Genomic DNA, 27,441 nt, shown 5'->3' with positions numbered 1-27,441 from the left:
ATCAATCAATGTGATAAACCATATTAACAGACTGAAGGAGAAAAACAATATGACAATCTCAATAGATGCAGAAAAAGCTTTTCGCAAAATTCAACACCCATTTATGATAAAAACTTTCCAGAAAGTAGGCATAGAGGGAACTTACCTCAACATAATAAAGGCCATATATGACAAACCCACAGCCAACATCATTCTCAATGGTGAAAACTTGAAAGCATTTCCTCTAAAATCAGGAACAAGACAAGGTTGCCCATTCTCACCACTATTAATCAACATAGTTTTGGAAGTTTTCGCCACAGCAATTAGAGAAGAGAAAGAAATAAAAGGAATCCAAATCGGAAAAGAAGAAGTAAAGCTGTCACTGATTGCAGATGACATGATACTATACATAGAGAATCCTAAAGATGCTACCAGAAAACTACTAGAGCTAATTGATGAATCTGGTAAAGTAGCAGGATACAAAATTAATGCACAGAAATCTCTTGCATTACTATACACTAATGATGAAAAATCTGAAAGAGAAATCAAGAAAACACTCCCATTTTCCACTGCAATAAAAAGAATAAAATACCTAGGAATAAACCTACCTAGGGAGACAAAAGACCTGTATGCAGAAAACTATAAGACACCGATGAAAGAAATTAAACATGATACAAACAGATGGAGAGATATACCATGTTCTTGGATCTGAAGAATCAACATTGTGAAAATGACTCTACTACCCAAAGCAATCTACAGATTCAATGCAGCCCCTATCAGATTTCAATGGCATTTTTCACAGAACTGGAAGAAAAAATTTCACAGTTTGTATGGAAACACAAAAGACCTTGAATAGCTAAAGCAATCTTGAGAAAGAAAAACAGAGCTGGAGGAATCTGGCTCCTTGACTTCAGACTATACTACAAAGCTACAGTAATTAAGACAGTATGGTACTGGCACAAAAACAGAAATATAGATCAATGGAACATGACAGAAAGCCCAGAAATAAACCCACACATATATGGTCACCCGATCTTTCATAAAGTAGGGAAGAATATACAATGGAGAAAAGACAGCCTTTTCAATAAGAGGTGCTGGGAAAACTGAACAGCTACATGTAAAAGAATGAAATTAGAACACTCCCTAACACCATACACAAAAATAAACTCAAAATGGATTGAAGACATAAATGTAAGGCCAGACACTATAAAACTCTTAGAGGAAAACATAAGCAGAACACTCCACGACATAAATCACAGCAAGATCTTTCTTGACCCACCTCCTAGAGAAATGGAAATAAAAACAAAAATAAACAAATGGAACCTAATGAAACTTAAAAGTTTTTGCACAGCAAAGGAAACCATAAGGAAGATGGAAAGGTAACCCTCAGAATGGAAGAAAATATTTGCAAACAAAGCAACTGACAAAGGATTAATCTCCAAAATATACAAACAGCTCGTGCAGCTCAATATCAAAAAAACAAACAACCCAATCCAAAAATGGGCAGAACACCTAAACAGACATTTCTCCAAAGAAGATATACAGATCGCTAACAAACACATGAAAGGATGCTCAACATCACTAATCATTAAAGAAATGCAAATCAAAATTACAATGAAGTATCACCTCACACCAGTCAGAATGGCCATCATCAAAAAATCTACAAACAGTAAATGCTGGAGAGGGTATGGAGAAAAGGGAACCCTCTTGCACTGTTGGTGGGAATGTAAATTGATACAGCCACTATGGAGAACAGTATGGAGGTTCCTGAAAAAACTGAAGATAGAACTACAATATGACCCAGCAATCCCACTACTGGGCATATACCCTGAGAAAACCATAATTAAAAAGAGTCATGTACCACAGTGTTCATTGCAGCTCTATTTACAATAGCCAGGACATGGAAGCAACCTAAGTGTCCATTGACAGATGAATGGATAAAGAAGATGTGGCACATATACACAATGGAATATTACTCAGCCATAAAAAGAAGCGAAATTGAGTTATTTGTAGTGAGGTGGATGGACCTAGAGTCTGTCATACAGAGGGAAGTAAGTCAGAAAGAGAAAAACAAATACCTCACGCTAACACATATATATGGAATCTAAAAAGAAAAAAAAAAAAGGTTCTGAAGAACATAGGGGCAGGAAAGGTATAAAGACATAAAGACACAGACGTACAGAATGGACTTGTGGACACGGGGTGGGGGAAGGGTAAGCTGGGACGAAGTGAGAGAGTGGCATGAACATATATACACTACCAAATGTAAAACAGATAGCTAGTGAGAAGCAGCTGCATAGCACAGGGAGATCAGCTCGGTGCTTTGTGACCACCTGGAGGGGTGGGGTAGGGAGGGTGGGAGGGAGACGCAAGAGGGAGGATATATGGGGATATATGTATATGTATAGCTGGTTCATTTTGTTATAAAGCAGAAACTAACACACCATTGTGGAGCAATTATACTCCAATAAAGATGTTAAAAAAAAAAAGAGGAATACAAATGGGAAAACAAAGTATAGCTTTTAAGTGGCTAAATTCCAGTAAGGGCTCATATATTACTAAGTCCTTAATGTCCTAAATCTCAGTAATTATGCTCAAACTTCAGATGGGAATATTTTTCCTCCTATTTTACCACATTCTCACCCTAATTTGCCCCTAACTCTTCCTATTTATCATGGCATATACATCTTCTTTTCTTTTTGTAAACAGCTTCAAATTCTTTTTGTAAAGAGGTAGGGCATAAGTAAATATTTTTTAAAATAGTCTTTCTTGCAGACATAGAGAATGGACTTGAGGATACGGGGAGGGGGAAGGGTAAGCTGGGACGAAGTGAGAGAGTAGCAATGACGTACATGCACTACCAAATGTAAAATAGATAGCTAGTGGGAAGCAGCTGAATCGCACAGGGAGATCAGCTCGGTGCTTTGTGACCACCTAAAGGGGTGGGATAGGGAGGGTGGGAGGGAGTCGCAAGATGGAGGGGATATGGGGATATATGTATAAGTATAGCTGATTCACTTTGTTATGCAGCAGAAACTAACACACCACTGTAAAGCAATTATACTCTAATTAAGATGTTAAATAAAAATAATCTTTCAGATGTTCATGATATTCTAATTACAGGCAAGTGTATTACTATATTTAGGAGCAATATATTTTTAACACAAGAAGTGATCCCTGAGGGGTGAGATTTTTCTGAAGCAAAAAATGTTATTGTAAAATTCTATATCCAAAATTTTCACTGGAATAAACTGGAAGATCCTTATTTCAAATGACTTAATGTTCTTCAGCCGTTAGCAAAGTAAGACAGGAATCCTAGTCTGAGTTAAAATACATACACACACACAGACACACACACACACACACACACTCTCTCTCAAGCATTCCCATATAGAAAAATATAAATTTAAAAAACCCCAAACCTTAGATTTCCACATCTCTAACTCAGTTTTGACCCTCATTTTCAGTATATTTAGGCCTTTGTAGGAAATTCTACATAAGTAGGTGAGACCATAAAAACCTTTTGCAGTAGGGACCTCTCTCTAGAAGAAGAAGCAATTAAAATAATAGTTTGCTCCTACAGAATAAAGGTAAATACAAATATGCCAGGATAAAGCAATAACATGAGAATTTCTTCATATTACAATAGATGCATTTAAGTTCCTGTTATCGGCAAAATAAACAGGACTCCTGTTATTACATATACTTAGATAACCTGTGAACTTCAGCTCAAAAAGATAACTTGGACATGCCAAGAAAAATATATACACAAACAGATAATTTTCAATTCACCGATTTAAAGGGAAAAAACCCCAAAAAACCAAGTTCTGAAATTCCAAAGACAAATAGCTTACCAAAAAATATATAAATTCTTCCATTTAGAATATTTAAATCATAAAAAGACATAGGGTATAAGCACCACATTCTGTTCGAAAACAATATCTCAGTGACGGTCATGAGAGGGAAAAGCGAACTGGATTATGCAAAAACAATTAGCATGTATATATCATAAATTATTTAACTGACATTTTTATAAATCTACCACTAGTTTGCTTTTTATTGCATATGCTAAACAAGCACCTGCTAAGTCTGTAAACTGTGAATTAACCTCCTTTTTAAATTAATTGTTCCTTTGGAATTACTGGCTTTTAAATCCCATGGTGCAGTTGCTTTATTTTCGAGATGTGTGCCTATCTTGCATCCAGGTTCCCGGGCTATGTTCCAGGCGGCAGTAAACATCAGTTGACTTTTTAATTGTTTAATGGTTCATTTGCATTTTCCTTATATATTGGCATCTGACTTGGTTTAATTTTAGGTTCTTCCAACATGATCCCTCAGACCTGCAACAATCTAGATCTAACTATCTTCACAGCAAATATGGCTGGTAACATTTGGAGTAGTGAGATGACTCAGAAACAGGCCAAGGACACAAAGGAAAAGGAACAAGTGAACAATGCACCAATAGTGGTGACCCTCCCTACGCACCTGGTCTTCTGAACTCAGCCCTCCTTCCTTTAAAGATCAAACAGTCCAAACAAGAGGTTTCTTCAGGAATTACTTTAAGGCCTTTCTGGATGGTCTCTTAACATCCAAAATTCTCTCTTGCTAACTGAACCTTAGAATTCCTCCATTTAGAAACCCATGCTCTTAGCTCCAAGGCTTCTCATTAAAAGCAAGTGCACCTAAGAAAGGGAAGAGCAGGCCCTGAACCAAGAGGGCAGAGTACAAGGACGTGCTATCACTCCCTCTTGCAAGAACACCAGAATCACAACTAGCTGCTGGACAATCATCGACAAGAGGACAATGACACTCACCAAAAAAGATACCGCATATCCAAAGACAAATGAGAAGCCACAATGAGCCGGTAGGAGGGGCGCAATCACAGTAAAATCAAATCCCATAACAGCTGAGTGGGTGACTCACAGACTGGAGAACACTTATACCACAGAAGTCCACCCACTGGACTGAAGGTTCTGAGCCCCACGTCAGGCTTCCCAACCTGGGGGTCCGGGAACGGAAGGAGGAATTCCTAGAGAATCAGTCTTTGAAGGCTAGCGGGATTTGATTGTAGGACTTCGACAGGACTGGGGGAAAGAGAGACTCGACTCTTGGAGGGCACACACAAAGTAGTGTACGCATTGGGACCCAGGGAAAGGAGCAGTGACCTCAGGGGAGACTGAACCAGACCTACCTGCTACTGTTCGAGGGTTTCCTGCAGAGGCGGGGCATGGCTGTGGCTCACCATGGGGACAAGGACACTGGCAGCAGAAGTTCTGGGAAGTACTCCTTGGCGTGAGCCCTCCCAGAGTCCGCCATCAGCCCCACCAAAGAGCCCAGGTAGGCTCCAGTGTTGGGTCGCCTCAGGCCAAACAACCAACAGGGAGGGAACCCAACCCCACCCATCAGCAGACAGGCAGATTAAAGTTTTACTGAGCTCTGCCCACCAGAGCAACAGTCAGCTCTACCCACCACCAGTCCCTCCCATCAGGAAACTTGCACAAGCCTCTTAGATAGCCACATCCACCAGAGGGCAGACAGCAGAAGCAAGAAGAACTACAATCCTGTAGCCTGTGGAACAAAAACCACATTCACAGAAAGATAGACGAGATGTAAAGGCAGAGGGCTATGTACCAGAAGAAGGAACAAGATAAAACCCCAGAAAAACAACTAAATGAAGTGGAGATAGGCAACCCTCCAGAAAGAGAATTCAGAATAATGATAGTGCAGATGATCCAGGACCTCGGAAAAAGAATGGAGGCAAAGATCGAGAAGATGCAAGAAATATTTAACAAAGACCTAGAAGAATTAAAGAACAAACAAACAGAGATGAACAATACAATAACTGAAATGAAAACTACACTAGAAGGAATCAACAGCAGAATAACTGAGGCAAAAGAACGGATAAGTGACCTGGAAGACAGAATGGTGGAATTCACTGCTGTGGAACAGAATAAAGAAAAAAGAATGAAAAGAAATGAAGACAGCCTCAGAACCTCTGGGACAACATTAAATGCAACAACATTCGGATTATAGGGGTCCCAGAAGGAGAAGAGAGAGAGAAAGGACCTGAGAAAATATTTGAAGAGATTATAGTCGAAAACTTCCCTAACATGGGAAAGGAAAGAGCCACCCAAGCCCAGGAAGTGCAGAGAGTCCCATACACGATAAACCCCAGGAGAAACACGCCGAGACACATAGTAATCAAATTGGCAAAAATTAAAGACAAAGAAAAATTATTGAAAGCAGCAAGGGAAAAACGACAAATAACATACAAGGGAACTCCCATAAGGTTAACAGCTGATTTCTCAGCAGAAACTCTACAAGCCAGAAGGGAGTGGCATGATATACTTAAAGTGATGAAAGGGAAGAACCTACAACCAAGATTACTCTACCCGGCAAGGATCTCATTCAGATTTGATGGAGAAATCAAAAGCTTTACAGACAAGCAAAAGCTAAGAGAATTCAGCACCACCAAACCAGCTCTACAACAAATGCTAAAAGAACTTCTCTAAGTGGGAAACACAAGGGAAGAAAAAGACCTACAAAAATGAACCCAAAACAATTAAGAAAATGGTAATAGGAACATACATATCGATAATTACCTTAAACGTGAATGGATCAAATGCTCCAGCCAAAAGACACAGGCTTGCTGAATGGATACAAAAACAAGACCAATATATATGCTGTCTACAAGGGACCCACATCAGACCTAGGGACACATACAGACTGAAAGTGAGGAGATGGAAAAAGATATTCCATGCAAATGGAAATCAAAAGAAAGCTGGAGTAGCAATTCTCATATCAGATAAAATAGACTTTAAAATAAAGAATGTTACAAGAGACAAGGAAGGACACTACATAATGATCAAGGGATCAATCCAAGAGGAAGATATAACAATTATAAATATATATGCACCCAACATAGGAGCACCTCAATACATAAGGCAACTGCTAACAGCTATAAAAGAGGAAATCGACAGTAACACAATAATAGTGGGGGACTTTAACACCTCACTTACACCAATGGACAGATCATCCAAAATGAAAATAAATAAGGAAACAGAAGCTTTAAATGACACAATAGGCCAGATAGATTTAATTGATATTTAAAGGACATTCCATCCAAAAACATCAGATTACACTTTCTTCTCAAGTGTGCATGGAACATTCTCCAGGATAGATCACATCTTGGGTCAAAAATCAAGCCTCAGTAAATTGAAGAAAACTGAAAACATATCATGCATCTTTTCTGACCACAATGCTATGAGAATAGAAATGAATTACAGGGAAAAAAATGTAAAAACACAAACACATGGAGGCTAAACAATACGTTACTAAATAACCAACAGATCACTGAAGAAATCAAAGAGGAAATCAAAAAATACCTAGAGACAAATGACAATGAAAACACGACAATCCAAAACCTATGGGATGCAGCAAAAGCAGTACTAAGAGGGAAGTTTATAGCTATACAAGCCTACCTCAAGAAACAAGAAAAATCTCAAATAAACAATCTAACCTAACACCTAAAGGAACTAGAGAAAGAAGAACAAACAAAACCCAAAGTTAGCAGAAGGAAAGAAATCATAAAGATCAGAGCAGAAATAAATGAAATAGAAACAAAGAAAACAATAGCAAAGATCAATAAAACTAAAAGCTGGTTCTTTGAGAAGATAAACAAAATGGATACATCATTACCCAGATGCATCAAGAAAAAGAGGGAGAGGACTCAAATCAATAAAACTAGAAATGAAAAAGGAGAAGTTAGAACAGACACCACAGAAATACAAAGCATCCTAAGAGACTACTACAAGCAACTCTATGCCAACAAAGTGGACAACTTGGAAGAAATGGACAAATTCTTAGAAAGGTATAACCTTCCAAGACTGAACCAGGAAGAAACAGAAAATATGAACAGACCAATCACAAGTAATGAAATTCAAACTGTGATTAAAAATCTTCCAACAAACAAAAGTCCAGGACCAGATGGCTTCACAGGTGAATTCTATCAAACATTTAGAGAAGAGCTAACACCCATCCTTCTCAAACTCTTCCAAAAATTGCAGAGGAAGGAACACTCCCAAACTCATTCTATGAGGCCACCATCACCCTGATACCAAAACCAGACAAAGATAATACAAAAAAAGAAAATTACAGACCAATATCACTGATGAATATAGATGCAAAAATCCTCAACAAAATACTAGCAAACAGAATCCAACAACACATTAAAAGGATCATACACCATGATCAACTGGGATTTATCCCAGGGATGCAAGGTTTCTTCAATATACACAAATCAATCAATGTGATACACCATATTAACAAACTGAAGAATAAAAACCATATGATCATCTCAATAGATGCAGAAAAAGCTTTTGAAAAATTTCAACACCCATTTATGATAAAAACTCTCCAGGAAGTGGGCATAGAGGGAACCTACCTCAACATAATAAAGGCAATATACAACAAACCCAAAGTAAACATCATTCTCAATGGTGAAAAACTGAAACCATTTCCTCTAAGATCAGGAACAAGACAAGGTTGTCCACTCTAGCCACTATTATTCAACACAGTTTTGGAAGTCTTGGCCACAGCAATCAGAGAAGAAAAGGAAATAAAAGGAATACAAATTGGAAAAGAAGAAGTAAAACTGTCACTGTTTGCAGATGACATGATACTATATGTAGAGAATCCTAAGGATGCTACCAGAAAACTACTAGAGCTAATCAATGAATTTGGTAAAGTAGCAGGATACAAAATTAATGCACAGAAATCTCTTGCATTCCTATACACTAATGATGAAAAATCTGAAAGTGAAATTAAGAAAACACTCCCGTTTACCATTGCAACAAAAAGAATAAAATATCTAGGAATAAACCTACCTAGGGAGACAAAAGACCTGTATGCAGAAAATTATAAGACACTGATGAAAGAAATCAAAGATGATACAAATAGATGGAGAAATATACCATGTTCTTGGATTGGAAGAATCAATACTGTGAAAATGACTATACTACCTGAAGCAATCTACAGATTCAATGCAATCCCCATCAAATTACCAATGGCATTTTTTATGGAACTACAACAAAAAGTCTTAAAAATCTGTATGGAGACACAAAAGACCCCAAATAGCCAAAGCAGTCCTGAGGGGAAAAAAACGGAGCTGGAGGAATCAGACTCACTGACTTCAGACTATACTACAAAGCTACAGTAATCAAGACAATATGGTACTGGCACAAAAACAGAAACACAGGCCAATGGAACAAGATAGAAAGCCTAGAGATAAACCCATGCACTTATGGTCAAGTAATCTATGACAAAGGAGGCAAGGATATACAGTGGAGAAAAGACAGTCTCTTCAATAAGTGGTGCTGGGAAAACTGGACAGCTACATATAAAAGAATGAAATTAGAACACTCCCTAACACCATACACAAAAATAAACTCAAAATGGATTAGAGATCTAAATATAAGACCAGACACTATAAAACTCTTAGAGGAAAACATAGGCAGAACACTCTTTGACATAAATCACAGCAAGATCTTTTTTGATCCACCTCCTAGAGTAATAGAAATAAAAACAAAAATAAACAAATGGGACCTAATGAAAATTAAAAGCTTTTGCACAGCAAAGGAAACCATAAACAAGACGAAAAGACAACCCTCAGAATGGGAGAAAATATTTGCAAACGAATCAATGGACAAAGGATTAATCTCCAAAATATATAAACAGCTCATGCAGCTCAATATTGAAAAAACAAACAACCCAATCCAAAAATGGGCAGAAGACCTAAACAGATATTTCTCCAAAGAAGACATACAGATTGCTAACAAACACATGAAAGGATGCTCAACATCACTAATTATTAGAGAAATGCAAATCAAAACTACAATGAGGGGCTTCCCTGGTGGCGCAGTGGTTGAGAATCTGCCTGCCAATGCAGGGGACACGGGTTCGAGCCCTGGTCTGGGAAGATCCCACATGCCGCGGAGCAACTAGGCCTGTGAGCCACAACTACTGAGCCTGCGCATCTGGAGCCTGTGCTCCGCAACAGGAGAGGCCGCCATGGTGGGAGGCCCGCGCACCGCGATGAGGAGTGGCCCCCGCTCGCCGCAACTGGAGAAAGCCCTCGCACAGAAACGAAGACCCAACACAGCTGAGAGTAAATAAATAAATTAATTAATTAATTAATTTAAAAAAAAAACTACAATGAGGTATCACCTCACACCAGTTAGAATGGGCATCATCAGAAAATCTACAAACAACAAATGCTGGAGAGGGTGTGGAGAAAAGGGAACCCTCTTGCACTGTCGGTGGGAATGTAAATTGATACAGCCACTATGGAGAACAGTATGGAGGTTCCTTAAAAAGCTAAAAAGAAAATTACCATATGATCCAGCAATCCCACTACTGGGCATATACCCAGAGAAAACCACAATTCAAAAAGACACATGCACCCCAATGTTCATTGCAGCACTATTTACAATAGCCAGGTCATGGAAGCAACCTAAATGCCCATTGACAGACGAATGGATAAAGAAGATGTGGTACATATATACAATGGAATATTACTCAGCCATAAAAAGGAACGAAACTGGGTCATTTGTAGAGACGTGGGTGGATCTAGAGACTGTCATACAGAGTGAAGTAAGTCAGGAAGAGAAAAACAAATACCGTATATTAACACATATATGTGGAACCTAGAAAAATGGTACAGATGAACCCGTTTGCAGGGCAGAAATAGAGACACAGATGTAGAGAACAAACGTATGGACACCAAGGGGGGGAAACCGTGGTGGGGTGGGGATGGTGGTGTGCTGAATTGGGAGATTGGGATTGACATGTATACACTGATGTGTATAAAATGGATGACTAATAAGAACCTGCAGTGTAAAAAAATAAATAAAATTAAATAAAAAAAAAAAGAAAAAGGGAACAGCAAAATCTGTTAATACTGATATTTTTCCCCAGAATGAAGGATCTGACAGCAGTTTTCTGAAAGGGCAAAAAGGCAGATAGAAAGATTTAGGGTACTGGGTACTGGGTAGATGTAGATGGACTAAGGAGACTGAAAAGAAATGTCTCCTCCAGAGTTTTAGAACACATTCTGTGCTAGGCACCTTCTCTAGTCACAAATAATAAAAAGCTGGACCTCTGGCTACTGAAGACAAAGAACTGTAATTTTTATATATCCTCTGAGACACACACATAAACAAAGTTCTTAACCACGTCAGTCCACAGGTCCTGAAAAACAGAAACTGCCATTTGTTGTTCTCTTGGAGTTGCCAGAATGATCTACCCATCTAGGACTATCCTCCTGATTCTTAGGATTATATCTACCCAAGTCTCCACAGTATTGGATAAGGAATAAATTTTCAAAGCACAAGTACTTTTCCCCTTACATAACTCGCATAATAAAGGAAGGAGGCCCAGAGTAAATAAAGCAATGGAATAAACACAGATTGAAGGTTTCTTTTACATTAATGCCATGCACTACATTAGGCACATTACCTGTCTTTTCTTGTTTTAATAGCACCATAAAAGAGGTAGCATCACTCTCACTTGACAAATGAAAAAACTGAGGCTCGGAGATTTTCCACATTCAGTCAAAGTCACATGGATAGGAAGTGACATAGCCAGAACTGCAACGCAGGGCTTCTCATTTTTGTGAGCTAGAAGAAAGTGTCTTTAAGTTGCTAAACCCTAACTGAAGCCCCACATTGCCGTTATACTTTCCCAAACATAAACCCGGAATTCCTTGATGTTAACTCAAAAGACTCAGGGAGCAACTGTTGCCAGCAGAGAACTATGAGTGTGCCAAATGACAAATGACACATGAAAATCTCTTCTGTTCACAAAACCAAAACAGCACAGTGGAAGGCAGGCTCTGGCCTTCTCCTCACTCCTGGGTTATATCAGAAAATAGCCCAAACCATGATTTTGGTGGCACTTTCAGTGGAATTATCAGGAAGAGAAAAAACGAATTCCTTCTCCTTTTATAAAAGGAATGCATACACACCACGGAAAACTGGGAAAATATTTTAAAAGCCAATAAAGAAATGAATAATCACTCGCAATCTCACTGCCCGGAGATAATCATTCCAGTCTATACTTTATATGAAGTTCTATTCATTTAACTGTATACTAAAATTACTTTAACACTTCTCAAGAAACTATTTGTAAACTTAGTTTTAATATTTCACCATCCAGACATTAAGAGTTTGCTTAACCGTTCCTTTACTGTGTGCATTTAGGGGGGAGATCATTTTTCACTATTAAAAAATAGTGAAAATGTTGCAAAGAACATTTCTATGCACACTTCTTCTACTATAATTCAAATTATTTTGTTAGCATCAATTTCTAAAAGTGTAAGGTTATTGGGCTATATGGGGGAACAACAGTCAACACCTTTAATCCCTGTATAGCATGGTTATCCCCCAGTCAGAATACATACACGGACCAGTCAGAAAGGATGTGGCTTGTGAACACCTGCTGGGCTGCACCAGTGTTCACCAGGTGATAATGTGAATGTATCTTAAATATTTTTCAAGCTCTCTACATAAATATGCCTCCCGCCGAATTTATACCCCCAAAACACATATCGATAACACCAATCTCAATGTGTTCTGCTTATCCACTAAGTATCATCTTAGCCAATTTGATAAGGGCAAAAAAAAACAAAACAACAAACACTGCTTTAATCTATACTCCCAAATTCAGTGAGGTTGAGCATTTTCTAAAAAGGCTTATTTCCTCTTTATGAGTGGTCTTTTCATGACTCTGTCTACTGGTTGGCAGTTTATGGCCTTGGTTCCCTTTCCATAAGGTACAGCAATATAACAAAACAAGAGGTCTACAGACCAGAAGGCATATTCTAGACCTAGACATTGCCATTAACTAGTTGGAACACTTGGGACTAATCACTTCACGGAGACCAAACTCTTTCAAATTTTGGTTGACATGGTCAAGAGAATTTTACACAGAGCCCATTGTATAAAACAGGTAAAAATGAAGGTGCTGAGACTGAAGCGAGGGGCCTTACCTTCTTATGCATGGGCCCCTCATAGCTTCTGAAACACCTTGGAGGAACCCTAGGGCTCTGAAGAATAAAATAAAACACTACTGAGCATGTTTATTTCTAAGATCTCTTTGAGCTTCTACGAAACCAATCATTCCTAGGATGCAAAAGAAAGCTTTAAAAAACACACTAAGATTTGGTGAGTTCAGAAAGCCAGCATCCCAGAGGCATAGTAACAAGCCTTCATATAGAAAGTATTCCTGGTGAATCTGAAGAGTTTTTTTTCTCTCTCTCTGAAAATGCAGTTGGTGCAGAGGAAAAAAAAAGCAATACTGAATAAACTATATGACAGGAAAACAGGAGTATTCCAAATGCTGAATGTTTCCAGCAGATGTATCAGCCATTCTTCAGAATTCACTAATTCCCATCACAGCTTGGGTCCTGGATGAGACAAATCAATGTGAAATATTTCTTCCTCGATTCTTCCAGCTGAAGCTGAGAGTCAAAGAACATTGATTATCTCTATCTTCAGGGAAATATAGTGATTTATGGAGCAAAGCTAGCAATTACTGCATCCTTTCTCAAAAGCCTCACATTTCAGTACATCTTCCCATGGGACTTTCTTATTCTTAAAGATACATTCTTATTTCCAAGTGAACGAGAATGACTATGGTCTCGTTGCATAATGAAAGAAGGGTAGGTGGACTGAACACTACGGGGTGTTGAGAAATATACCCCTACCCCCCAAATTCCAGTCCTCACAACCGACTTGCCACAGTGCCTGAGTACTTACTCACTCTTCTAAGTCACTTTTCTAAAAGATATCCTAACAACAACAACAAAATGGTGGCATAGGAGATAATAGGAATCATCATCACTTAAAAACAGTCTTTAGGTTGAGTAGAGATGAGAATCTTAAGGCAAAGAGACAGGATAAGGAAGAGTTGGGGATCAGAGAGGAATACATAAAAAAATCTGGAGCTAGGAACATCCAGTGTCAAGATTACTGAAAACAAACAAAAAGCTATTGAGTGTTGTTGAATTTTGCCTAGGGTCTGTCCTACATATATCTTACGTATTCCAAACTTGTACGTGCATATAATTTATGTCAAGGGAATCACAGTTTAACTATGATAAAATTAGGAAAATAAAAATCTAAACTTCCTAAAGAAATTCAGAAGGTCTGATACACCATTTTCTAGTGTACAGAATTATGCCTGATGTATATTGATTTATAGGAAGTCTTTCACCAAAGACATTTTACCCTTATCTAACCCCCATCAATTATCAATTAATAATACTTCTCAAAAGTTACTAAGAAAAGAAGCAAACATCTTTGAGGGTAGGTAGCATAAACACCAGTTATTTAAATAAACTTAAGATTGAGGATAAGGTTTTACTATTTGGGTTTTTATTTTACAGTTTCTACCAACTTAAAAATAGATGTTTAAAGATAATATGAATTATTTAGGGCTGTAATTACCATGCTTTTTGTTATACAACTTGGCAAACAGCTATTCTGTAATCACAAAAAGTCACACTTCAATCTGAGTTATGGATGGTGCAATAATTCACACCTTGGACATTGTTTCGCCTCAGTATCTTACTGCTTCATTAAAGATGTTTATATTTGGATAGTTTGCAAATGTTCCGTATGAAAGACAGAATCCAAATGTGTGAACCAGACAAGAGAAACTTAACGGCAATTTGAAAGCACTGGGCTATTAATAACGAGCAAGCCAAAAAGTTACTCTTCCTTTCACTGCTTAGAAGTCTGCCCCAGAGACGTGCATGTATTTTCTTTAAAGTTATTAAGACACTACCTAAAACAGCATATCATCAAATCATAAAATATGTGCAGGTAGTCCCTAACTTTCAAAGGTGTTCTATCCTAAAATTCCCTTAGCTATACATCCCTGTTTACCTGGGATAGTCCTGGGGTATTATTAACAGTGCCCCCTTCCGCTCTCAAAAGTGCTCAGTTTGGACGATAAATTATTTGAAAACCCTAGTTATTGTCTCTCTAGTTTTTAACCCAGGATGCAACCTCCCATTGAAAGAGAAGAAATATAAGCACGTTAAAATCCTTTGTTTAAAATTAATTTCTAGGGGACTTCCCTGGTGGCGCAGTGGTTAAGAATCCGCCTGCCAATGCCGGGGACACGGGTTCGAGCCCTGGTCTGGGAAGATCCCACATGCCGCGGAGCAACTAAGCCCCTGCGCCACGACTACTGAGCCTGCGCTGTAGAGCCCTCAAGCCACAACTACTGAGCCCGTGTGCCACAACTACTGAGCCCGGCTGTCATAACTACTGAAGCTCGGTGCACCTAGAGGCCATGCTCCGCAACAAGAGAAGCCACTGCAATGAGAAGCCCACGCACCACAATGACAAGTAGCCCCCGCTCGCCACAACTAGAGAAAGCCCGCCCAGAGCAATGAAGACCCAATGCAGCCAAAAATAAATAAATAATTTTAAAAATAAAATAAATTTCTAGCAAAAGAAATGAACTACCCGTGTAATAGAATTTTTATAAGAAAGTAGGCTTGAAATTCAAACTTGAATTTCTTCATGAGCCTGTGTCATCTACTTGGACCTGCAACAACATTCTTTTTGCCACTTGACAGATACCTGATTTAGAGTTTTCTCTAGCTCCAAGTTGCTAATGATTACCTATGTCAAGGCTGAGGTGCAAAGGGTCAGTGAGGAGCACAGACAGAGATCCTGAAACAGGGAACAGGATGGGGATCAGGGGCAGGGGCATACCTAGGAGAGGATGGAGTCTGGGGAGAATTAGGGGCAAAGAGTTATGGGGCAGAGTCTCCTATCATCATGATTCCCAAAGCTACTTCAGTCCTAGGTCAGTGATAACCCCACCCTACCCAGATGTCTCCACCCTGCTCCCCCATATAGTCACAGGAAGTAGTATGACACAAGGAAACAGCATGAGGTTTAGCCTCTTCCTAGCTCAGTGGGCACACTCAGGATGTTCAGCTGCTCTTGGCCTCAGTTTCCTCGTCAACAATGAGGAAACCCTCACATAAATTTTTAGGGTTATTTTGGGACCAAATGAAAACATTCTTTGTGACTTACTGCCCAGTATCGTACATAGCTGGTGCTCATCAAATGTCAGGCCTGTCATCAGAAATCTTTGTGTGTTTTTCTGGAAACTTTCTGTTTCCAATTTTCATCAGGGGTACTTTCTTTTCAGCTTCATCAGAGAACACGACCCCTCCCCACCTTACATAACTTTTTCCTACTCTCCTTTCCCTAAGGCAAGTTAGTAGACTGTTAAAAAAAAAAGGCCATAAATTCCTCCTGTCTCTCACACAAAGCCTAGGGGTGGCAGGTGCCTGGAGGTAAAGAGCTAGTGAACAAAATCTCAAACTGGTTTTGTTCAGATTTACCCAAGCACAGGTGCTGGGGGAGGCGGGGAGTGGTGGCATCTCTTCTACTCCGTGTCTGCCACCATCTGCCTGGCTGTCCAGAATGCCACTCTCTATTTTGGAGGTAGGGGGTAAAGGGAATTACAAGTACCCTTGGATGTTGAAGCAGGTGTTCACCCCATGTAGGTAAAGATGAGCTGAGCAGTCTCCAGGCACAGGTGGGGGTCAGTCCTGAAAGGTGAGCAGATGCCTGGCAGTCACCCATTCTGGGCATGCTTTTGCCTGGTTGAAATGAGAAGGTCTTTAGGCATAGCTCCTCTCCACAGGCATCATTCAGAAATGTTCTCTTGTGGATCTGTGGGTATTGATCAGGCCCTGTCTATCTCTTGGACACTGGGGCTAACCATAGACAGCACTTACTCCACGCAGACACCCTTTTTTCCTTTGTCCTCCATGATCCATGAGGCCTGCAGGCACCATCCTCAGGCCCACTGCAGCCATTTGGTTACTCTGCCTGCTCCTCCCTATCTCTCTGATCGCTGATGGATGACAGCTAGGTGCTCCAGCATGACTGTGCTCCATGACATCTAGGCTGCTACTGCCAGGCTGTGCCTGAAGAACTGTAGTGGACATTTGTCCTTTTTGCCTAACCACCATACAACTCTCCTTCCTATATTTGGAAAATTTCCCACCAAGCAGAGCCTTCCTTACCTATGGAAACAAAAAGTGCCATACAGTTTCCCAGGCACATGGAGGTAACTTTGCCATTCCCCCCACCAAGAGGTGAAGTCTGTGTACTCCTTGAATCTGTGCTTGGCTATGTGACTTGCTTTGGCCAATGATGCGTTCACAAATGTGACACAAGCAGAGACTTGAAAAGTACTTGAGCATTGAAGCTTATTGCTGCTGGGAACCCTGTGATCACTGTGTGAAGATGTCTGGGCTAGCATCCTTGAGATCAAGAGGCCACATGGAGAGACAGTCTGTCCCAATATTCTCAGCTAAGGGCCCATATAAGTGAGTGAGGAATCCTAGGTCATCAAGCCCCAGCTGAGCCAGTCCAGACTAGAAGAATCACTCTGCCAATCCACAGACTTGTGAAACATAATAAACATGTACTGTTTTAGGCAACTAAATTTTAGAGTGGTTTGTTACGTTGCAAGAGGTAAGTGAGAAAGCAAGTATAGCTCTTCCAAGATACATATGTATCCATTCTTTAAGTACATATATGGTGAGCTTTTATGTGCCAATGGGAAGATAGAAAGGGAATAAAAATTTTCCAGTGATGAAACTTTTGTCCCTTTAGGTTTATTAATGTGGTTGTTCATTTTGATCAGAGTTATCAAATTGGTACCATCTGGTTGAATTCTGTAGACAAAGAGCACAGAATGTTGAAAATTTTTTTTGAAATGTGAGTCCCTTTACATGGGGCAAGTACTCTTCAGTTCAGCCACATTTCTCACCACTTTATAAAGTCCACACCTCCTAGAACCATTTAACTCACCTGACTGGCTCTAGAGACATCTGATTTCCCCCCAGTTTTGACCATTTGCAGTGATAAGTTACAGGGCACCAGGTATAGAAAACTTGAACCTCCTTTACTGATAGGAATATTTTATTATCAGTGAGAGGACAAAGCAGAGATATGAACTGAAAAGTGGATTAAAACTGGGGGAGGTGATGAGAAGGCATAAAGACTTGGGAGTAGAACCAACAACATCTTGGAGAATGTTCACAACCTACAAGACCTCATTCTTCATCTTCATCTTTTATGTGGGCAAATTTTCCATGAGTCATGGTTCCCCCAGTGAAGAAATAAAAAACAAGAAAATATGTTGAATCATTTATCTATTCCTGCATAACAAATTACTCCAAAACTTAATAGCTTAAGACCACAATAAACATTCATTATTTTTCAGTTTGTGTGGGTCAGAAATTTGGAAGTATCTCAGCTAAGCAGTTCTGATTTGAGGTCTCTCATGAGGCTGCAGTCATATGTCACTGGGGCTGCAATTACTGAAAGACTCGTCTGACCTGTATCTGCTTCTAGGGTGACTCACTCACATGGCTGGCAAGCTGGCACTGGCTGTTAGGAAGAGGGCACAGTTTTCGTTTGTTTTTATTTATTTATTTTTGGCTGCATCTTCGCTGCTGCATGTGGGCTTTCCCTAGTTGCGGCGAGCAGGGGCTACTCTTCGTTGCGGTGCGCGGGCTTCTCATTGCGGTGGCTTCTCTTCCTGCAGAGCATGGGCTCTAGGCCCGCAGGCTTCAGTAGCTGTGGCACGCAGGCTCAGTAGTTGTGGTGCATGGGCTTAATTGCTCCATGGCATGTGGGATCTTCCTGGAAAAGGGCTCGAACCCATGTCCCCTGCATTGGCAGGCGGATTCTTAACCACTGCACCACCAGGGAAGTCTCGAGGTCACAGTTCTCCACATGAGCTTCTCCACAGCACTGCTTCAGTGTCCTTACAACATGATGGCTTCCCTCAGAGCGAGGGATTCAAAATACCAAGACAGAAGGTTCTTGGTCTTTTTTTATGACCTCGCTTCAAAAGTCACATACCTTCTGCAATATTTTATTCGTCACATAGGCCAGCCCTGATTCAATATGGGAGGGGACTATACAGGGTGTAACCAGCAGGAAAGTGGATCACTGGATGCTATCTCAAAGACTGGTCACCACTAGTGTCTTGAAAAAGCAATAGTAATGATGAATAGGATCACTCAAGGGTGTTCAATAAATTGCCACCATTTATTGAACACATACTATATATAAAAGCATCATTCTAAATGTTTTATCACTGTCATCTCATCTGACTCTCCCAACAACTCCTAGTTTACAAATAAGGGAAATGAGCAGCAGAGATTAATGTAATTCACCAAGCACCACACAAGAGCTAGTAAACGGCACTCAGTCTCTCTCATTCTAATGCCCTTTCTCAATCCCAATGAGGGACAGTTATGTGTGGCTGACACAGATAGTGGTCAGGCCAGCGTGCTGTCTGGAAGGCATTTCCCATGGTGCTATTTGGCCTGGAGAGGCTTGGAGAGACAGCTGACTATCTTTTGGTTGTTAAGGCACTGCCAAGTGAAAGACTAGTACATGATTTCCATGTTACTTCTGAGATACAAAGCTGAAACCAGGTGGTAGATGTCTTAGGCACAAAAATTTAAATTCAACATAGAACTTTAAGGAAAAATTCAATGAGTGTTGGGGGTCACTTCAACCAGGAGAGTCCAGGGTTCTGTGAAAGCAACACCAACCATATATAGCTCAGGAGTTCTGCAACGAGCCCACATTTCTACATCCAGAGGTTACCATGCCACTCACTGTTGATTTGATAGATTTCCTAAGCAAAGATTCCATGTCTTTTTTATTAACTTAATTAGCCTCATTTTCATTAACTTAATCTAACTTCATTACATGGTCTAGCACACTGTACTGGAGAAAAGTCTACGAATCTTCATCTTCCTGACTCCTTTACTCCAAGCTGTGTGACTTTATAAAGCCCCTCTACCAGGTTAGACGGCACTTTCTTCGTTTGTACAATAAGAGCACTAATTAGATTTATTTCTAAGGTCTCCTTCAGATCCAACTTTTTCTTATTGTGTTATCTTTTTAAAAAATGTTTTAAATAATAACACTTCCTAAATCACTTTCAATTAGACTAACTTTACATGCCAACTGATTACGGAATTCCTTCTATTTCTTCCTGCCTTGTCAGGATCCTGACAATTATTTTGGATCTTTTATAGGTTAGTTGTTTTAGCCCTTCAGGTCCTTGAGGGCAGAGAACTGCAGATGATTCTTCTAACATACTGCTGCTGCCTAGCATAGTAGGCACTTTAATTAAACTACATAGTTAAATCAGTGAAATTCCAATTTAAATTCATATTAAAAAATTCAATACCTTTTATTTTTATTGCCACAGGAAATCAATGGGGAACACAAAAAGATTGACTTTCTGGTTATTAAAAAAAAAAAAAAAAGCCCTGGAAAAAAATTTAACTCAGGCCATTTATATTGAAAACACCAATTAACAGGATATAATATTTACATATAATTAATCACGTATTCCAAACCAAAGTATGAGTGATTACAGCCAACGCTTGATTATCTTTGGCAATGTGGGAGGGCATGGATTAAAAGCAAATTTGTGGATAAACACTGTCTAATCTAAATCTAATCTAAATTCAACAGTAGGGAGTCCTTATATTCTTGTCTGAAGATATGCGATAGCACAAGCATGTTGTTCAGGAGAAAACTTGATAAAAAGTTTATTTCATTCATAAAATGAAATACTACACAGCAATCGAATAGAATAACAGATGTAATAATATAAAGATAAACTTATTTTTCTTAGCAGCTGTATTAGAATACCCCCACCCCAAAGACAGAGACTTCCTTTTTTGTTGGGTGGATAAGCCTCCTTGGTGGGTATCTGAAACTGAGGGGCCACTAGAATCTAGGACTGAGAGACACAGATAGAACAGTTCTCCACTAAGTATGATCAATAATTTATTTGCTAGAGGAAAGACGGGGGGACAAAGGAGGAGAGGGGAGAAGGGGAAGGGAAGGGGGGGGAAGAAGAGGGGAGAAGAACAACCCAGGTTGGCATTGCACGCAGGGGAAAATTTCCAGGGACGGGCAAGCCCCTGGTTGGAGGAGAAGCCTGGAGAGACCTGGGACAGCAGAGCTCTCTGTTGTGGATACTAACTCCCCGTAAAATCTCTGATAGGGACTATAGCACTTTCACTGCTTTTAAGAAAATGGATTATTTGGGGGTGTGGCATGGAACGTGGGAGGGACTGAAGTTGTACATCAATATTGCACATCAGAAAAATAGAATTATATACAAAAGCATTAAACATATGGGTTACAGTTATAGCCACAACTACTGACATAAAAAGATATCCAAGGTGTACTTTTTCCAAAACAACTTTATTGTTTACATACCAAAAAATGTACTCATTTTAAGTGTACAACTCAATGAATTTTAGTAAATTTACCAAGTTGTGTAATGATCATCATAATCTAGAATTAGAACATTGCCATCATCCCAATAATATTCATGGTGCCTGTATACAGTTAATCCCTGTTGCCACCCCCAACCCTAGCCAACCACTAATCAACTTTCTGTCTCTACTGACTTGACTTTTTGAGCATTTAATTCAACTGGAATCACAATGTGTGGTCATTTGTGCCTGACTTCTTACACTTAGAATAATGTCTTTGAGGTTTATCTATATCATAGCACATTTCAGAATTCACTCATTTTTATTGCTTAATAATATTCCATTCTATGGATACACCACATATTGCTTATCCAGTCTCCAGCTGATAGACATTTGGGTTGCTTCTACTTTTCAGCTATTATGAATAACGCTTCTATGAATGTTAACATGCAAATCTGTGCATTGACACAACAACATAGACTTTTATGTGGGGGGCAGTGGGGGAGATGTAGAATAGCATCACTTCCAAGAGCTTCATGTTTTAACATCTCAATAATTAGGATCAATCATTTATGTATCAGTCAAAGTCTCAAGAGGAAACAGATGGCATGCTCAAATTAGGATAATTTGAGGAAGGTATAATAAAGGGATTAAATGTAAAGGTAAAGGTAGGGCTGAGGCAGGGGAGTAGATAAGAGAAGAAAGTGCCGCCTTGAGAAGAAAGTGTCCTTCTATCAAGGAGCACACTCGGCACAAGGTCCCCTGGAACAGCTTTAGGAATAAATCCTCCTTCCTCACTCTTCTCCTTCCCTCTCATCTCCTGCAGAGGTTCCCAATTGGCCAGACCCAACTGGAAGCCAGAGGGCAAGGGAGGCCATTGACATGGTCCATACAGATCAGTCAGTCTTCCAGAACAGAGAACAGTGTGGAGAAGGGTGGAGAATGGATATGGAAGAGCAATCAACATATATATATCTGGCATTGTTTAAATTGGCAAAGTTTTCCTTTTTTAGTGATACACAAAGTAATGGTACATCTTTAATTGAGAATTTTAGATTTGATGAAATAAGATATGATCCCAATTTTGTAAAAATCGTTATTAATAATATGTTCATATACACATGAACTACGTGGATGTATATACCTCATCTGCAATGGGGGAGTTTAAGAGTAAATTTACTTGTCTAAATTAAGAATTTCTATAATGTCAGGATTTTTTTACAATGAGTGTATTCTATTACCAAGACTTAGATCATCATGGTTTCTGAATACCAAGCCTTGCTCTTGTTCTTCAAACTTCCTTTCATTCCTACTAACTCCACTTTGTCCTTCCAAACCCTTTTCCATAAATGATGCAGAGCTGGCCTTCTGCCTTAGATTTAGAAAGCATTTTGATAAATACATATCAAATAGAGGAAAGATTTAGTAAACAACTCAATTAATAAATGAAAGTGACTTGAAGCTAATGATCTTATCATTGATCCCACAAGTGCCTACCTGACCTCTTAGCCAAGATACAAGGAAATCAAACACCACAAGTAAAATATTGATAAGCCAGAAAGAAAAACAAGAAGAAAAAGAGAACAAAAGAGAAAATAATTCTAAAGCAAGAAAAAAAGCAAGGATAAAATAACATGAAATTTTGCTGAACGAGGTTAGAAGTAAATGGTTAAGAAGACTTTTTTTTTTTTTTTTGGCCTCTAAAATGTGTCTATGTATCATTTACATTCGAGTCAAAAATTGAACATAATCTTTTCTGATGAGCCCAAAAGAAGTTCTAATGATTAACATTTATCATAGCAAAGAAAACTGTAAGTTTTGAAGTGATAATGAGAAGAGTAAAAAAACTGATGTTCTTGAAAACATTGTTTCCCGTAGAATTTTTCTATGGGAAAAAGGTAGGAGGCAGAATTTTTCTACCATCTTTTCTACACTAAGCCTTTACCAGCATTCAGTTTTGTTTTATTTATAGTATTACAAAATGCCACCTTTTAACATTTCTTGAGATGAAATGTGGGCTTATAATATTTTAATAGAATTTAAACCATGGCATCTCAGTTATTATTTTCTAAGTTTTTAAAATTTCAGCTCCACAGTTCAGTGACATGATGCATCAAATAATCCTCTGTGGAGTAGGGCTAACAGTTAGGCATAATTTACAACATCATTTATATGGGAAAATGCATTCCAAGTTCTGAACAACCAACTTTCAAACAAACTTTTGGAACCCAACCCATTCCTATGTTAAGAACTGCCTGTACTGGTCTCAACCTATGAACTCACCAACACTTTGGTCAGGGTTGTTAGCAAAATAGAAAATTTGCCTCATTTAACTATTCCATTCCACTTATTCATTTGTCCATTCATTCATGCATGCATGCATTCAGCAAATATTTACTGAGTACCTACTTTAGCAGGGCACTGGGCTAGAAGTGAGATAATGGGGACACAAAGTAGAGTAATAAATGGTCCTGCCAGCAGGAAACCTGTTAGTGGAGCAAACAATGCAACAATTCTAATACATTGTGAAGAAAAAAGAAAAGAAGGAAGGAAGAAAAGAAGGAAGGAAGGAAGGGAGAAAGGAAGAAGGGAAGACCTTCCAAGAACAGCAGTCAAGGCCTAAGAAAAAAAAAAGTTCAGTGTGGGCAGGGAACTGCAAGGAAGTCAGCATTCTGAATTGTGCAGTCCACGACTAGAACTGGCAAGATATAAGGCTGGAGCTCTGATCATGAAGGAATTAACAGACCATTTCAAGGAATATAGACCTTATTCTGTTATCTCATGGTGGCAGAACTTTGATGATGGACTTAAGGGTGCAAATGAAATGTTCAGATTTATATTTTGGTTATCTCATTCTGGTAACCCTGTAAAACTTGGGTCAGCAAACTGCAGCCTGCAAGACTTTCATATGATCTGTGTGCTAAGAAGAGTTTTTACATTTTTAAGGTTTTTAAAAAGTCAAAACAAGAAAAATATCTTGTAACACATGAAAATTATATGAAATTCAAATTTCCCTGTCTATAAATAAAGTTTTATTGGAACACAGCCACAATCATCCATTTACATAGTATCAATGACTGTTATTGCAAAGATGAGTTAAGTAGTTGGAAGAAACCATACGGCCTGAAAAGCCTATAATATTTACTATTTGGCCCTTTACAGAGAAGTTTGTTGACCCCTGGTATAGAACGTGGGTAAAAGAAGGAAGACCAGTTGAAAAATGACATGGGGTTGAATTAGGGTAAGCGGTAATAGGGATAAAGAGGGTAGGGCAATTTCACAACATATAGTATCAAATCAGCAAAGTGTGTGAATGAAATCAAAGGTCATGTCAGGTATCACTTATGAATATAGATGCAAAAATCCTATACTAACAGATACAATCCAACAGCACATTAAAAGGATCATACACCATGATAAGTGGGGTTTACCCCAGGAATGCACGGATTCTTCAATATATGCAAATCAATGTGATACACCATATTAACAAATTGAAGGAGAAAAACGATATGATAATCTCAATAGATGCAGAAAAAGCTTTTCACAAAATCAACACCTATTTATGATAAAAACTATCCAGAAAGTAGGCATAGAGGGAATTTATCTCAACATAATAAAGGCCATATATGACAAGCCCACAGCCAACATTGTCCTCAATGGTGAAAAACTGAAACCATTTCCTCTAAGATCAGGAACAAGACAAGGTTGCCCACTCTCACCACTATTATTCAACATAGTTTTGGAAGTTTTAGCCACAGCAGTCAGAGAAGAAAAAGAAATAAAAGGAATCCAAATTGGAAAAGAAGAAGTAAAACTGTCACTGTTTGCAGATGACATGATACTATACATAGAGAATCCTAAAGATGCTACCAGAAAACTACTAGAGCTAATCAACGAACTTGATAAAGTAGCAGGATACAAAATTAATGCATAGAAATCTCTTGCATTCCTATACACTAACAACGAAAGGTCACGTCAGGGATAATCTCAGGTTTCTGTTTTGAACAACTAGGGAGGGTGGTGGTGTCTCCACCTGAGCTAGAGAATGCAGGAGGGATGCTGGAAGGATGAGGTGCCCTTGAAAACATTTCTGTGGAGTTGTCTTGGAGGCAACTGGATACACATGAGCTAGAAATGTAAGCTGCAATGAACTCTCATCCATTTCACCTCTGTACATTGTACTCTAAAATCCATAAATCACTTTTCATATGCCAAATATGGATTTTGTTTCCTCAGCTGAAGAATAAATATTTTGAGCAATCACGTGGTGACAATACTTATCAACCAGATGTTCAGTTCTGGTAGTAGCAACAATGTTTTCACTCAACAATGTTTGTGTAATTTTTTGGCTACTAGGGTTTATTACATTTTGGGCTTATTGTTTTATTAATCCAAAAAAAAGATGTAAAAAGAAAAAGAAAATTGAAGTCTGACACTACTGATAGAAAAGTCAGAAATTACTGTGTACAGATAGTCATTGGATCTAAGTTGATGAAAGCATGATCCATTATGAAGGAAAAGCACTAAATTAAAGAATATAGGTACACATTTTTGGAAATATCTTCGGGTTGATGATACTGTTTAAAAGGAGAAGTATAATTAGGTGTTTTATTACCATTTTTTCAACACACATTCCAATGCCTTCTAGAATATATTTGACTTTTGTACGTGTAACCATCTGACACATTTTCAGGAACTCATTATATCTGAGAGTAGGAGACTCCTTTCATTAATCTGGGAGCAGAAGCTGAGAAGATACAGAATATGAAAGCAAAAGGAGCAAGAAGAAAGGGTTGAATCCTGAAGAAACCAGTGTTTACTGATGAGCAGAGTAAGAGGAGCCATCAAAGAGAACTTAAGTAAGAAAGCCTAAGAAATGTGAAGAGAACCAAGAAAGTAGAGCGATCATGATAGAACAGAAGTGATACCAAGGGAGTTGAGTTTCAAGAAGGAAGGTTATGACATTTCAGAGATAGCACCCACTGTTGTCACTGCCCAAAACCCTCTTCTCTCATTTTGTTAAAAGCACCCCAATTTTGCCTTGGGAATCACTCTTTCCCCACTTTTAGTCATGTGATCTGGATTTACTGATGCCATGCTTAGCTCCAAAGATGAGCCATGACGGGCTTCGGTCAATTCCCATTTCAAAACCCCTGGCCAGAGTGACTGATTGGTTCAGGGATGGGCAGGAATCCAAGCAGAGATAATGGGATGCAAGGAGATTATTTGCTGGGGCTTCTGAGAAAAAAAGACATTTCCTATGTCTTTTTCCTGTAAGGTTTTTAATGTGAGGATATGATATCTGGAATTGCTTGCAACTTATGTCGCTATAAGAGGGGAAAGGCTAGAGCTGGGATGTGGAAAGATAAGTAAGTGACACTGAAGAGCCAAAGAATGAAGACTTTACATGGAAGGCAAAGCAAAGACATTGAGAGGACCCAGGTCCATGGTGAATCATTTCAGGCACCGGATTAAGCCTCACCTAAGGCCACCACTCACTTCAGGATTTTAATTTACATGAGCCAAGAATTCTCCATTATGCTTAAGCCAGTTAGAGTTGGTTCAACAAAGCAAGACAAAGAATCCCAGCTGATACAAGGGGTCACCAGTGACCTGAAGCAAAGCAGTTTCAATTGATTGGTAGATACATTAAATGCGGTTGACTTCTCCTTAAACAAATTTGAATGAAAGGGAAAAAATTTAGGCAGCACCCAAAGAAGGATCAGCTGTGGTCAAAAGAGGATTTTTTTTTTTAGTTTTTTGTTTGGTTGGTTTTGTTTTGTTTTGCTTTGTTTTAATGCTCATTGTTTGTGTGCTTGCTTGCTTGTTTGCTGCAATATGCAAGATAACCTGAATCTAACTTGAAAACTGATAGTTAGGATTTAGAACAAAGGAGAGTTGAAGGTCTAGAAGAGAAAGTGAATAGTACAAGATGCTTCCACTCTAAAATTATGAAGGGAAAGTCTATCTGCTTTCTTGTCACTAAACCTAAGGAAATCTATAACAGAACTGTCTGGAAAGAAGATCTTAAAAGTGTTCAAGGGGATTTGCAAATTAGTTTTATTTCCTATACTTTCACCAAAGGCATTAAAAAAAAATCA

This window comes from Balaenoptera borealis (assembly GCF_965194805.1).
Source record: "Balaenoptera borealis genome assembly, chromosome: 8".
Classification (NCBI taxonomy): domain Eukaryota; kingdom Metazoa; phylum Chordata; class Mammalia; order Artiodactyla; family Balaenopteridae; genus Balaenoptera; species Balaenoptera borealis.
This window is presented reverse-complemented; position numbering follows the sequence as displayed.